Source organism: Lepus europaeus, chromosome 3 (genome assembly GCF_033115175.1).
Source record: "Lepus europaeus isolate LE1 chromosome 3, mLepTim1.pri, whole genome shotgun sequence".
In the NCBI taxonomy this organism is placed as follows: domain Eukaryota; kingdom Metazoa; phylum Chordata; class Mammalia; order Lagomorpha; family Leporidae; genus Lepus; species Lepus europaeus.
In genome coordinates, this window is record NC_084829.1 from 97,439,299 (window position 1) to 97,454,173 (window position 14,875).

A 14,875-nucleotide genomic window follows, 5' to 3' on the forward strand; every position below is an offset into this window, starting at 1 on the left:
TCACAGGTAACCCCGCTTAACTTGCTGCCAAAATTGTCCTTACAAACCCTCCCTGTAACTCTCATTCCCCTGTGGCCTTCCAGCCAGACATATGGTCCTTGGACTGGGCTTCTCAGCAATTAGCCCTCAGAGGGAAGAATTGGCAGGCTCCTGGAAATACACGGAGTGCACACCGAGTTTACCCACACCTTCAAATTTGCACCTTGCTTCCTGGGAGCCTGCTTCAGTAGCCATCCTTTCCAACTCACTATGGCCAGTGCCAATAGCAGTGCAGGGTCCAGTGGTCCAGACAGGAGACATGAACTCTTCTATCCATGCTAGGGGAGTGAGGGTACATTCAACACCTCCAAACTGCATCATAATGCAAAGGTCTACCAGGCTGTGCCTAAGCAAATGCAACAGAAAGGCTTCCTCCGTACAGAATGTCAGTGCCATTCCAAGTTTAAAGTTCTGAAGGCACTATATTTAAAGGCCTATGTGGCCCATGCCACGAGTTTGGGTGATCCACTCCACTGTCGGTTTTATGATACATTAGATCAGCTTCTCTGAAATCAGGTAATGATTGACCCAGGAAATGTAATGGAAGCTGCTGCTCAGGCCAAGCAATGTGATCAGAACTTAGTGGCCTCTGACAACACAGGGAAGGAGGGACCCCCATTCTGAAAGCAAAAAGAACTCAGGCAGTCGATTATCAGCCTACCTTGAAAACAGTTCAGGGATCAGATGAGGATTGTCAGCTGAGAATTAGCGACTGGATGCAAGAAACCTTGAGGACTCCTGGGATGCATCCTCAGGTGCAGGGTGCTCTCAAGGGATCCCCAATTACAGCAGTCCCCACAACCTTTTCAGAGGTGCAGTTGCTCCCCATCAGAGCAGCCTCGTTACCAGAATGGGTGTGTCCAGTGAGCCCAGTCCCTGCACCAACACCAGCTGAAACCCTCCCGGTGTAACCTCCACACCACAGCCTCCAGTCTGCTCTTCTGGAGTTGATTTTGCTCCTGGAGAGGATAGGCCTTTGACCAGTGAGCCCCCTCCAAGGTGAGCAAGGTGAAAAAGGTGGTCAGTGGCCAGGACTATTGTAGGTGAGTTGACAGAAAACAGGAGATCGGCATGAGAACTTTCAAAGTGTGAGGGAGAAGAGCTGGACTGGCTGATTGCTAGTGATAAGGAAGCCAGTGCTCAGCAAGACACTGCCAATGAGCCTTGCAGAGATGCTGTCATTGCAGTCCGACGTTTGGCGACAGCAGTGGAAGAGGCAACCGGTGCTTTTCAGCTAGGGCTCAAAAAAGAGGTTGATTTCAGATACCAAAAGCTAGGAACTGATGACAGAAGAGTGCCTTTGCTAAGCTGAGAGTAGCCCAGTTCAATACTTGCCATGTCTGGCTCCTTTTTTGTCTCCTCAGAATAAAAGAATAGACGAACAGTGAATGTGCAGAATAATAGGGATATACCTGTTAGTTCCTTTTCCCAGAAATCTTCACAAAGTGAAAGATCTGTCAGAAATGAGAGTGGTGGCCTACTAGAAAACCATGGAACCACGTCCAAGAGCTAGTTTGTCATGGCTTTGTCACTGATGGGAGACCGTTTTGTTTACCCTGTCTACAACAGTTTTGTCCTGTGTAAAATGGAGGATAGATAATAACTCTTGGCCTGCCTACCTCACTGGGTTGTTGTGAGGCTCACATGGCTAATAGATGGGAAAGGGTTTAAAAGTTTAGAACACTATGCACGTGTAAGTTATTGATGCATCTGACCTTGGCTGAGGGAAGGCCAGGGCGAGCACATTAGTTTACAAGATAGAGAAACATGGTTGTGTACTATGAATCATTGCTTCAATCTTTACTAGTTTATCGTGACTCTTTCATAGAGTTTGAGAGCTTCATTTTTTAAATCCCTCTGTGGCTCTTTAGACAGTATTGGCACAACAAGTATTCATACCTTTATCAATTCTATTTTCATTGCTATGTCTCTGAATTGCACTGGGTAAGCACTCTGAGTAGTTAAACCATCTCCACCTCCTTCATGTTACTAGTTCGTAGTCTCCTGTCAATATAAGGACATGATTAAGGACTAACAGGAAGCCACAACAGTTTGTTATGGTTCATATTGGCTGTTTATAAGGTAGAAGTGTGAATAAATTGTTCTTATTTCATATTATTTAAGTCCCTTCATATTCATTATTTATGTCTTTAAATATTGGTTGCTATTTGAACACTGGAAACAATGCACATTATATCAGTTTGCAATCTGCTTTCAGCAAATTTTACTTTTTTCTGTTAGCTGCTTTTGTTTGGTGGTTTTTTTTTTTTTTTGGTCTAGTATGTTATACAGAGGAAGTCTGTATAAAACTTTCTAAGGTCACTTTTTCTCAAAAGGCATAGATACAAGTTCATCTAAATGGCATACAATGAAAGAGAATAGCTTTCGTTTCCCCTTTGGCTTTGGGAACACTAGAGGGTGGTATGCACAGACACTTTTAAGTGCAAGCCCTCAACGAATATCCACTTTCTTTTCTCCCTGCCCCACCCACCCATCCATACACAGCGACTGTCTTTGGCAGAGATGAAGGTGATGAACTGTACTTTCAATTTACTTTAGAAAGAAAGTCATTACTGGCCGTCATTGAACCAACTTCAGGCTTTTTGTGGGGTTGCTCAGTATTTCTAGGAGATACAAATAGGAGTCCTTGCTATTTGAAAAGCTTTCCTGTGGTTTAGAAGCTGGGGGAAAAAGAATGGGGTGTGTTGGGAAAGGATTTTGCAGGCTTGACTTCTTACCTAAATGCTGGACATACAGATAGGTAGAGAAATGGTCAAATGAGCAGTGGGACCATGCCTGGAACCACGAATAGGTGGCAAACAAGCAAGCTGCCCTGATGAATAGGTGATGGGCATATGAAGCAGCTGGCGTGGTAGAATACAGTGGAATCTCGTTAGAACTCCTGGATTCTAACTTTCAATTTGTTTCTTTAGGCAAATCACTTGCCCCTTTTCTGCCTCAGTTTATCTCTTAATTGAAGGATTGTACTAGATGGTTTTTTTCCTGGTGCTTTCCAGTTCTAAAAAGTTTTAAATAGTATCATAAAAAATGAGTGTAATATTTGTCACAGCAGTATATTAATATATGTAACTGGTAACAATTGTATTTTGAGGAAGTTTTCTTTGGTATTAATGTTTATTAATATTCTCATTATCTTGGGCACAACAGTAAACACACATAACCCTTGCTTTAAAGAAATATATATTAAGTATTGAAATTGATATAAATTGTATACATTGTCTCCATTGTTTGTGGCCATTTTGTGGAAGCATGGGTATCAGTTGTTAATTAGATAACACTAATATACATAGGTAGATTTTTCTGGAAAGACAGGGAAGTTACTTGAAATCTTAGACCTATACTATATAAATCTATTAATGATAACAAAGTACATAAGGATTTATTTGAGATAAAAGAAATGCTGAAGAATACAAGTGGAATTAATGTTCAAAGGTAAGATTGTTAAATTCTTGAGAGCTTGTTTGGAGGTTCTAGCAGGGGAGTGCAGCTACTCGTATACCCTTGACCGAAGACCGGTCCTCCTCTAGCAGGGAAGGTCGTCCTCTTTGACCGAGCGCGCAGCTTCAGGAGGTACACACACGGAGCGGTGCAGGAGGAAGGGGACACCCGCCTAGCCAGCCAGATCAGCCAAATCAACCCTGGCAATCAATGGGGTGACAGATGTCGCAACCAGATTGCCCTCACATCCAAGATTATTAAATTCTAATGAATGAAGTAACTTTAATGTGAGAAAAAAAAAAAAAAGTGAGGGAAAGGCCCTGAAGAAGTAAACAGAAAAACAGTGTCAAGTAGAGGGAAGTTGTCATAAGGGGAAATGCAAGAAATCAAGCCCTAGGGGAATCCTGCCTACACTATAGGCCCTGCCATTTCTACCTGCACATCCTTAGACAAACAAATCTGTTTACCATTCTTTGACTCAGGTGGGAAACTACTAACAATTGTCCTACCTACCTCATGGGGGTGTTGTGAGGATTAATGGATAGATGGATGTAAATACTTATAAATGTGTAAAGCAATACAGGGAAACAGGCTTGGGGAGGAACTTGCTATAGCAGTGAGTGCTGGAACATTCCAAGTCCATGGGTCTGCTGGCAGAAATCACTTAGGAGAAAGAGGAGACAGTGTTGAAAACCATGGTAGGATTAACTCTGCCTGAAACCACAATGTGAATAAGGTGCTGTGGATACCAACCTCCTACCACCTTTATTTTTCTGTTAAGTAATTCTAGTATGAACAAATAAAGTCTTACTTGTATATATAAAAAAAGATGGTGCTGCCAAGCTCCAGCTACCAACCCTGTGAAACTGAGAACAGTGTCCTTATTAACAAACATAGTTTTTTAAAGAGAACAATTATTCTACTTTCTTGTGCACAAAATTTTTTATATCTGTCTTCATAAATCTTTACCTAATTAATAGTCAAATTCTTTATGCAAAGGTTAATTGTGTGGGTTAACTTGACCGTGATAAGGGATGGCTGGTAAAGCATTATTCTTGGGTGTAACTGTGAGGGTATTTCCAGATGAGGTTAGCATTTGAGTTGGTAGACTGAGCAAAGAAGATCACCTGTATTAATGCAGTTGGGCATCATCCAGTCCCCTCAGGGTAGGAATACAACAAAAGGTGGACGAAGGGTGAATCTGTGCTCTGCCTTAGCTGGGACCTTCATATTTTCAAGCTCCAGGACATTGAGGCTCCTGATTCTTGGGTCTTTGGATTTGGGATTGGACTTGGTCTTAAACCCCTGGCTTCTGGATTCTCAGGCCTGCAAGCTTGGACTGAAACTATACCATTCCTCGCCTCTAATCATCTGAAACAATCCTTTATAATAAGTCTTTTTCTATTTATCCATATATATATATATATATATATATATTATTCATTCTGTTTCTCTGGAGAACCCTGCCTAATACAAGTTCTCACCAGGAAAACTTTTAAATGGAAAAATTGTCTTTGTAACTTAAAAAAAAACATGCTGTCTGGATTTTTTGGTACCATAATCCTTCTAGCCAATTACTGGACATAGTTTTTTACATATTTGTGAAATTCTCTTTTTTAAATAAAAGATGCACAAAATTTCTAACATTGTTTTTGTATGCATATTTAATAAATATCTTTAATCTCTTAAGTAGTGTTAAGTCTCATTCTCTGCTTATGTTTCAAAGGGAGTTACATTTTGATGTATTATACCTACTTTACAAATGTCTGCCATGATTGTTGAGCACATATCTTTTATTTTTTAATTTTTTTTTATTTTTGAGCACATACCTTTTAACTAAAAGGAATTATATTTGGGGATTTTAAGATAGCTTTTCAATTCAAGTGCCATATAACTAAATTAATAATTAAAAACCACAAAATTTACATGTAAAATGAATTTTATTCTAAATTACATTTGTGATTCTGCAAAATTTGAATTGCTTAGAAGATGTCAAGAGAATTGCTTAACTTTTCTATTTCTACATATAGTTAAAATACAATATTTTTAATATTGTATAAATATAAATGAAAACAGAAAGGAGATAAACATTCTATAGATCCATTCTATCCTTCAATCCTCGCCTTAAAAATTTCCTTTTGAGATTTGCCTGGGCTCTGAAGTAGATCTCTTCCTTTATTCTGCACCTAACTTTCTACTCATAAGTGAACTATTATAGCATACTTTTCAAATTATAGTGATATGTTTATTAATTTGTTCTTTGTTAGATAAAATTCTACCTTTGGGTTTTGGAGGTGAAAAAAGCAAAGTTTGCCAATTAATCCAATTAACTGGTGCCCAATATGGATGAGGTCAAATAGGCATATGTATGAGAAAGAGACCTTGGGATCAAGGAGTTGAAGAGATCAGGGCTTTTGGCACAGTTGAGGTCCCAGCATTGTGGGTACTGCTAATGTACAAATTACTAAGGAGAAGGATTGCACAAGCAGTGTACAAGTCTGTCCATTTCTTTTATTTCTCATTTAAATGCACTTGGGAATAGAACAAAATTTGATTCTAAGGTTTATTTCCCCCTCTTTCTTGGAACTGCAAAATTAGGTATTTAAATTGCAAAATATCTTGATCCTTCATGCATGAGCTAATAGGATTATATAAATCAGTTCAGCTTTAGGTAGGCATAGAGAGGCATGGTGAGGTACAGTGGATTGCTTTCCAAATTACTCCTCTTATTTTAGTTTAAGCAAATTCTGATTCCAAAAGGGACTTTAACTGTGGTCTGTCCAAGGCTTCTGGAGTCACTTTACCCCCAACACAGCATGTTCTCATACTGGCTCTGCACTAGAACATTATCTGACCTGAGGATTTTAGGAACTCTGGCTATGGATTTAATCATTGAGTGTTGGTAGAGTTTTTTAAATGAAGAAATTGAGAAATGAGGGCCTAATTGTACAGCAAAGATGTCATATTCCTGTGTTGTTTCAAAGAAACAAGGGGTTAAGTAGTACATTTTGAAAGACCTGGACTAGAAACATTGTGTACAGGAGTTAGGCTTATTCAGAGGCTGTAGGGACAATAATACATTCATAAAGAACCTACTTTAGGTGTGGCATCAAAGAAGATTGGAAGGAGGCAGAAAAAAAGTACATTGAAAATAATTCAGAAGAAGGGGCTTTCTTTCAAGAAGGATTATGATTTTAAAAAAATTATTCATTATTTTATTTATTTGAGAGGCAGAGAGAGACAAATGTAGAGAGGGAAGACGAAAGAGAGAGAGAGAGAGAGAGAGAGAGAGAGAGAGAGAGAGAGATGAGTCTGCTAGCCATTGGTTTACTCCCCAAATACAACACCAGGACTGAGCTAGACCAAAGTTAAGAGCTGAAAACTCATTCCAGGCCTCCAGCATAGTTGGTAGAGACTAAAGTACTTGAGCTATCACCTGCTACCTCTCAGGATGTGCATAAATAGAAAGCCAGTGTCAAGAGCAGATCCGGGATTGGAATCCAGGGACTCTGATGGGGGAATGTGAGTGTTCCAAGCAGCTTTAACAGCTGTACCAAATTCCTTCCCTAAGACCATGCTCATGGAAGTCAGTGTAATCACAGTTGAAAGGGAATAGGAAACATATTCAAATATAAATGCTGATGAAGTTGGAACTACAGTTGTCCTTGGTGTCCATGGGGGATTGGTTTCAGGGCCTCCTCCTTCCACAGATATCACAATTATCAAATGATAAAGTCCCTTATATAAAATGGTGTAGTAGTAGTAGCAGTAACCTACACATATTGTCCTGCTATACTTTAAATAATCTATGTATTATTTACTTTTTAAAGATTTATTTAATTATTTGAAAGTCAGAGTTAGAGAGAGAGAGAGAGAGAGGTCTTCCATCCACTGGTTCACTCTCCAACTGGCTGAAACAACTGGAGCTGCTCCGATCCAAAGCCTGGAGCCAGGAGCTTCTTACGGGTCTCCCACATGGGTGCAGGAGCCCAAGAACTTGGACCATCTTTTACTGCTTTCCCAGGCCATAGCAGAGAGCTGGATTGGAAGTGGAGCAGCCGGGACTTGAACCAGTGCCCATATGGGATGCTGGCACTGCAGGTGGCCGCTGTGGCACCCACTATGCCACAGAGCTGGCCTTTGGATTACTTATAATATCTAATACGATGTAAATGTCACTTAAGAAATTGTTATACTTTGTTGTTTAGGGAATAATGACAAGAAAAAAATCTACAATATTTAATGTATCTTTGCCTCCTTATCATTTTGAATTTAGAATTTGAAGTAATGTTATTTATTTATTTATTTATTTACTTTTTAAAAGGTTTTATTTGTTGGGGCCGGCGCTGTGGTGCAGCGGGTAAAGCCACCGCCTGCAGTGCCGGCATCCCATTTGGGCGCCTGTTCAAGACCCTGCTGCTCCACTTCCAATCCAGCTCTCTGCTATGGCCTGGGAAAGCAGTAGAAGATGGCCCAAGGCCTTGGGCCCCTATACCCACATGGAAGACCGGGAAGAAACTCCTGGTTCCTGGCTTTGATTGGTGTAGTTACAGCCATTGTGGCCAGTTGGGGAGTGAACCAACATATGGAAAACCCCTCTCTCTCTGCCTCTCCTTCTCTCTAACTCAGACTTTCAAATAAATAAATAAATAAATAAATAAATATTTTAAAAAAGGTTTTATTTATTTATTTGAGAGAGAGAATTACAGACAATGAGAGGGAGAGACAGAGAGAAGGGTCTTCCTTCTGCTGGTTCACTCCCCAAATGGCTGCAATGACCAGAGCCACACTTATCCAAAGCCAGGAGCCAGGAGCTTCCTCCAGGTTTCTCACATGGGTGCAGGGGCCCAAGGACTTGGGCCATCTTCTACTGCTTTCCCAGGCCATAGCAGAGAGCTGGATTGGAAGAGGAGCAGCTGGGACTAGAACTGGTACCCACGTGGGATGCTGGCACCGTAGGCAGATTTACCCACTGTGCCACAGCGCCGGTCCCAAAGTAATGTTATTTAACACTCTTGACAAAGCATCAATATTACCATTGCAAATTTCAGTTAGATAAATGGCCAACAGATATCTGAAAAAATGCTCACTAATCATCAGGGAAATGCAAATCAAAACCACAATGAAATATCATCATATTCCAGCTAGAAAGAAACAAAAACAAAAATAACAAAGGTTGGATATTTAAAGAAAGGGGAACTCTTGCACACTGCTAGTGGGAATGTAAATTAATACATCCATTATGGTATGGAGTTTTCTCAAGAAAACTAAAAATATAACTACCATATGATCTATCAGTCCCACTACTGGTTATATGTCCAAAGGATATGAAATCAATCAGTATATCGAAGAGATCCCTCCACTTCCATGTTTATTATAGCACCATTCACAATTATCAAAATGTATAATCAAGACTGAGGAGTCAGTTGAAAGATGAATGGATAAAGAAAATATGGTTGATACATATACGCAATGGAATATTATTTAGCCATAAAAAGAATGAAATCCTGACATTTGCAGCATGTTATAGAGCATGTGATTTGTATCCATGCATGGTTGGAACAACAGAACATTATGTTAAGTGAAAGAAATGAGGCACAGAAAGACAAATACTACTTTTTCTCCCTCATATGTGGAAGCTAAAAATGTTGATCTCATGGAAGTAGAGAGTAAAACAGTGATCACCAGAAGCTAAGAAGAAGGCAATTGAGAGAGTTGGATAAAGGGTTCTAAATGCAGTAAGACAAGAAGAATAAGTTCTAGAGTGTTATTGGATGGTAGGGTGATTATGATGTACAGCTTATTATATATATGAAAACAACTAGAATAGAGGGCCTGGAAGTTTCTCAGCAAAAAGAAATGTCAATTACCCTGATGTATGCATTACACATTCTGTACATATATAAAATTATCATGCTGTACCCCATATGTATGTGCAATTATTGTGTGTCAGTTAAAATTTAGTTGATTTTTTAAACACAAGTTTGCACACGTTTTTTGAACATTTTCAATTCACGATTAGTTGAACATGTGGATACAGAGCCCACAGATATGGGGGGGTTGACTGTAGACAAGAAGAAGACTTTTGATTATTTCTACATTGATCAGTATGGACTGGAGCCCAAAGACATTTAACTAGGTAAAATACAAGATTTTAGAGAATAAGCTAGGAGAACTTACCCCTGAGAGAGCCTAGAATACAAAATACTGTTGAAAGGTGCTGTAGAAATCCAGAGAGAGAGAGCCAATAATAAGACAGATTGGGGAACCAGCCCTTGGTGACTGACAGACACTGGGGGTTATAGAAGATTTGAAAAATTTGATACTGACAGGTTGGGGAAGTCAGTAGGAAATCCTTCAGTCATTCATAAAGAAGTTTTCAGGTTTTGTGGTTAGAATAGGTGGAGAGGCATGTTTGTTTCATAAAGGAAAATGCTTGGGAAATTTATAGTGATAGGGATCTTAGAAAGAGAGACAATGAGATGTTTCAGATGAGAGTCAGACATTCCAATACATTGCGTTCAGACATGGATTAGAGATGGGACTGATGGATGGTTTGCTCCTATGTGGGAATTATCCTTTTTCAGGAAAGGAACGATGGGCAGGATTTATTTTGGCACATGTGGAACCCATTCACCTCACTTCACTTTCTACAGGGGATCAAAAAAGGCAGAATGTGGAGACAGACATTAGGAAAACAAAACTTTTTGGGTCAGAAAGCAAAGATCACACAGAAGAAAGGAAAGAAGGCATTCTGATTGAACATAATGATAGTTCTACACAAACTGGAAACAATGCCAATAACTCATTTTACAAATATCGGAAAGTTTCAGATTTCTTTTCAAAGTGTAGAAGTCAGTGAGATGTGCTTGAAGTGACTGAAAGTAACAGAAGAATAAGGAACAGAGAGAAGGTGTACTAGAGGGAGCTATAGTGAAGCCATTGAGAGGCTTACAGGGCTTGGAAGATTTGAAAATGGTAGGGCAATCTCTAGGAATTTACTTGGCTCTAAAAACCCAGACTATGTGAGCCAAGAAAGTCATGATACTGATTCAAAGACACCTTGATTATTGTGGTACTTATATGTGGCTACCTTAACAAATGACAACCAGGTGACATAATACAGCTGAAATTTATTCTTTCACTGTTCTGGAGGCCAACACTTAGTAATGCCTGCAAAGAACTTATTTATTAATAAGGCAGCCTTCACAGGTTCTAGGAATCAGAAAGTTGATGTATCCAACTCACTACAGGTGAGATGGAAATGTATACTTCCTTTATTGTGTTATTGCTTCTCTAGAGCAATATGGATGTCTGATCAGAGCCTGCCTTCCAGGAGTAGATTAAGATATCCTTCATTCTCTTTGTTTCTATTTATTTTTTAAAAAATTTACTTGAAAGGCAGAATTACAGAGGGAGAAGAAACAGACTGAGAGAGGTCTTCTATTTACCAGTTCACTTCCTAAATGGCCAGAATTGCTGGGGCTGGGCCAGGCCTAAGCCAGCAGCCAGGATTTTCTCCCATTCTCTCACATGCATGCAGGGGCCCAGGGACTTGGACCATCTTCCCTGCTTTCCTAGGCATATTAGCAGGGAGCTGGATAGGAAGTGGAGCAACCAGGACTTGAACTGGCACCCATATGGGATACTGGTGCTGCAAGCAGTGGCTTTACCAGCTATTCCGCAGTGCTGGCCCTGTTTCTATTTATTTAGACTTGATCCTTCTTAATTAAAATTGAATTTTGGTTCACCAAACTGGTCATCTTAGATTTAGAGAGGGAGTAGGAAACTTCTGGGAGACAATTCTATGTGGATCTTCCAGTGTCTGAACATCCATAGAGAAGGGGCATTGACTATATTTTCAAGTATATTTGTATTGTGGGAAGCCTTGGAAAGTAAATATAGTGCCCTCCTTAGGAGCAGAGGGAAGGTTTATTTGATCTCCACTAGGATCAAGATGTTTCCCCTTGGGGCAAAGTTTGAGCAGGTTTGCTTGCAGTTGTTATAAAAGATTGGGTTCCCTTAAGCTTGAGTGTCCTCAGATGTGACACAAGCCACTATGTGAGCAGCATCCATCTGGATGCTTTGTGCCTCCCATGGGACTTGCAGGCAAGGGGAACCAGCAGAACTATGAAGCCCTTGCTGTTTGCTGTGCTGTGAAACAATAAATCTTCAAGGCACAAAGTCTGTCCGCTTCCATGTGAGAAAGCAGACTAACTTGCTCGTTGGGAAAATTCAGACTATTTCACTTTTGTCAGCCTCTGTTAAGCCTCCTGGCTTAAGCTGAATCCACTAACTTGGTGTTTATTAGTGAATCCATGCACTGAATGCTTCCCTAACTACTAAAAAAGTAAATTCTAGTTCCCATTTGATTATTAATGCTACATGTCTGCCTTCCCTATCAGAACTCCAGGCAAAGAAGGGGTTAGTGGTAAGGCTTTGAATAGTGACATCTGCCATAGAAGTGTGATTGGAATTGGGAGACTGCGCAGGAAATTAATTAGACCAAGTTAAAGACTGAACAGGGAATTTGTGCAACATAAATAAAAATGTGAGTATGTGAAGACATATGTGTGAGTAGGTTTATTGCAATATGGTTATAGTAGTGGAAATCTGGAAGCAACCTGAATATCCATCAAGAGGGTTGAATAAAATATAGGATATCCATGCTATGGAATATTATGCAGCTATTAAAAAGAAAGGAGTAAATCTGTTTGGTCTCAGATGACATCTTCAACACATTGTTAAATAGGAAAGTCATAGGATAATAAACATAGCCTGCTCTTTGTTTTAAAAAGCCCAACTCTGCATATTTGCATTTATGTTCACATAAACAAACAAACAAAAAAAGAACTTTGGGAAGATACACACTAAGTTATTATAGTTAGCATTAATCACTTTTTAAATAAAATTATAAAATAGAAAAATATAAGAAAAAAGAGTTAAGAGGTTTTAAATTAGTGGAAACTGTTACTCCGAGAACTTGGTTGGGAAGGGAAGGAAGCAGGGTTGTATATTGAGGGAAAGCAGAGTTCAGGGAAGTTGGTGACTTCATTTTTTTTCTTAGGATGAGAAAGAGTGTATTTAAGAGGAATTAGTAGAGGAGGAGGTCAGTTTGTTCATAAGTTCTATCATTGTCCTTTAGCCTTTCATCCTATCCATCTTTTCATTTCTCCTGTCCATGATCCTTTCACAGCATTGAAGGAGGGTGATGGAAAACCTAGGACTCTGCTTTTGTGGAGCACCATTCTGCCTGGGGAGATAGAACACAAATAGGTTTCCAAATAACATAATCTTGGGTGGTGACAAGGGATGCAAAGCAACAACAAAGCAGGGTGGGGCATAGGTTGTGACAGGGAGAGGAATGTGGGGACATTGGAGATGGGGTGTTTGAGACAGACCTTTGTGAGGAGCTAACCTTTGAGCAGAAGTCTGAACAACATGTTGCAAACTCTGATGGAAGAGGTCTTATGGAGGGGCTCAGGCAAGGAAGGCCCTGAGATGAGAACAAGCTTACCAGGGAATGATGGTGGCAGAGAGTGTTGCAGGTACAGGTAGGGATCTATTGAGGATTAGGAGATCTAGGTTGTGTTTCAGAGCTCTTGCCTTTGGGATGGAATGAGGGAAAACTGTGCCTTTTGACAGGATGTGGCTAGCATTTCTCACTCATGTTCTTACACAGGAAGCTTCTATTAACAGGTGATCAAGTCCTGGAAATGGGCTGAAGGTACATCTTTACCGACCGGCACTGTGGCATAGTCATTTAAGCCTCTGCCTGCAGTGCTGGCATCCCATATGGTGCCTGTTTGCATCCCAGGTGCTCCACTTCCAATCCAGCTCCCTGCTAGTGCACCTGGGAAAGCAGTAGAAAACTGTCTAAGTGTTTGGGCCGCTGCACCCACATGAAAGACCCGGAAGAAACTGCTAACTCTGGGTTTCAGATCATTCCAATTCTAGCCATTGTGGCCATTTGGGGAGTAAACCAATAGATGGAAGACCTTTCTCTCTCTGTCCGTAACTCTTTCTCTCAAATAAATAAATAAATACTTTTTTTTTAAAAAGAAAGTACAAAAAAAGCTTGTTTCCACAGCACATTCTATGTGGTAACAAAGATTCTTTGCTTGGCCAAACTTTGGTCTGGGTTCTAAGCTTTCTCCTACTCCCATCTGTGTGCTGCCTTATGAAATCCAGTTTTATGGAAGAACACTGATAAGTCAGTTTGAAGAAGAATCCATTACCTGAGGGGGTGGGTGGTCTAATCAATGTCTGATGTGTTCCTCATCTTCCACCACTCCACAGGAGACAGGTGATTACCTTGGCCTGTCTTCACTAAGAATCTTCATAGGGTGATTTAGATGGAGTCTCTGTTTATCCTGATGTTTCCTTTTAGTTATTTTCTATTCACTTATCACTATATAGTTCTTGACTATAAATTCTGTGTGTTTATACTGTTATATATTAATGTTAGCCATCGCAAAACACACTGGACACCGGAGTAAGGGAAAGGGTTTATTGGGGAACACCCAACAGACCGGAGTGAAGGGATGGCGAAGGGAAAGAGAGAGAAAGAGAGTATAAGAGAGAGAGAGAAACAGAGAGGAGAGGAGTTAGCAAGGAGAAAAGATAGAGCAGAGAAGAGGAGAGAGGAGAGAGGAGAGCAGAGCCAAGAGAGAAGAACCAAGAGCCAAGAGAGCACGTGTTCAGGAACAGGCCCTTTTAAAACTTTGCCTGAGGGCGGGCAGGGAAGCAGGAGCATCAAATCCCATTAGGATGGGGTGGAGCCTGGCTCAGGTAGCTGGGCCATGCGGCCACCTGGCTAAAACTGTGCCCATTTCCTAACAAATACTGCATTCAGCATTGAGCCCAATCTCTCTCTTATTGTTGGACCCTATTGAAGTGGTCCCTATATTTAACATAATTGTCCTGAATGATGTCTTTCTTACAGTGTTAAACAAGTCTCATTGAGTAATTTTTTTCTTTAACAGTGGTCAGAGTTAATTTTCTGACAGCCATTTTATCCTTTGCTCCATGTATCTTGAAAGCAAACCCTATAAACAACATTGTGTCAATTTTATTTTGGTCATACCATCAGGATTGTCTTGTTTTTTTTTTTTTTTTTTCCCAAAAGCATAATTGATATGAAGAGCATGTACTGTAATTTAAATGCAAATATCTCCTTGGATTCTGATATATTTTCCAAAGTTTGAAGGTGGAAATTGCTTGCCAAACAAAGCCAAAGGTGTATTTAGGATTAAAGTGTACATGTGGAGCTCTTACAACTGTGTCAGCATCATTGCTTTCAGTTTCATTAAAAATGGATTAATATTCCAGGGTGTTTGAGATTAGTTTCTACTGAATATCTGCATGGTTAACAGTG

At 40.1% G+C, this 14,875-nt stretch overlaps 1 pseudogene; it reads left to right on the forward strand.

The window, feature by feature from the left end:
• The first annotated feature begins 249 nt into the window (after positions 1–249).
• LOC133757021 (myb/SANT-like DNA-binding domain-containing protein 7) lies at positions 250–1,316 on the forward strand (annotated as a pseudogene).
• Positions 1,317–14,875: the final 13,559 nt, after the last annotated feature.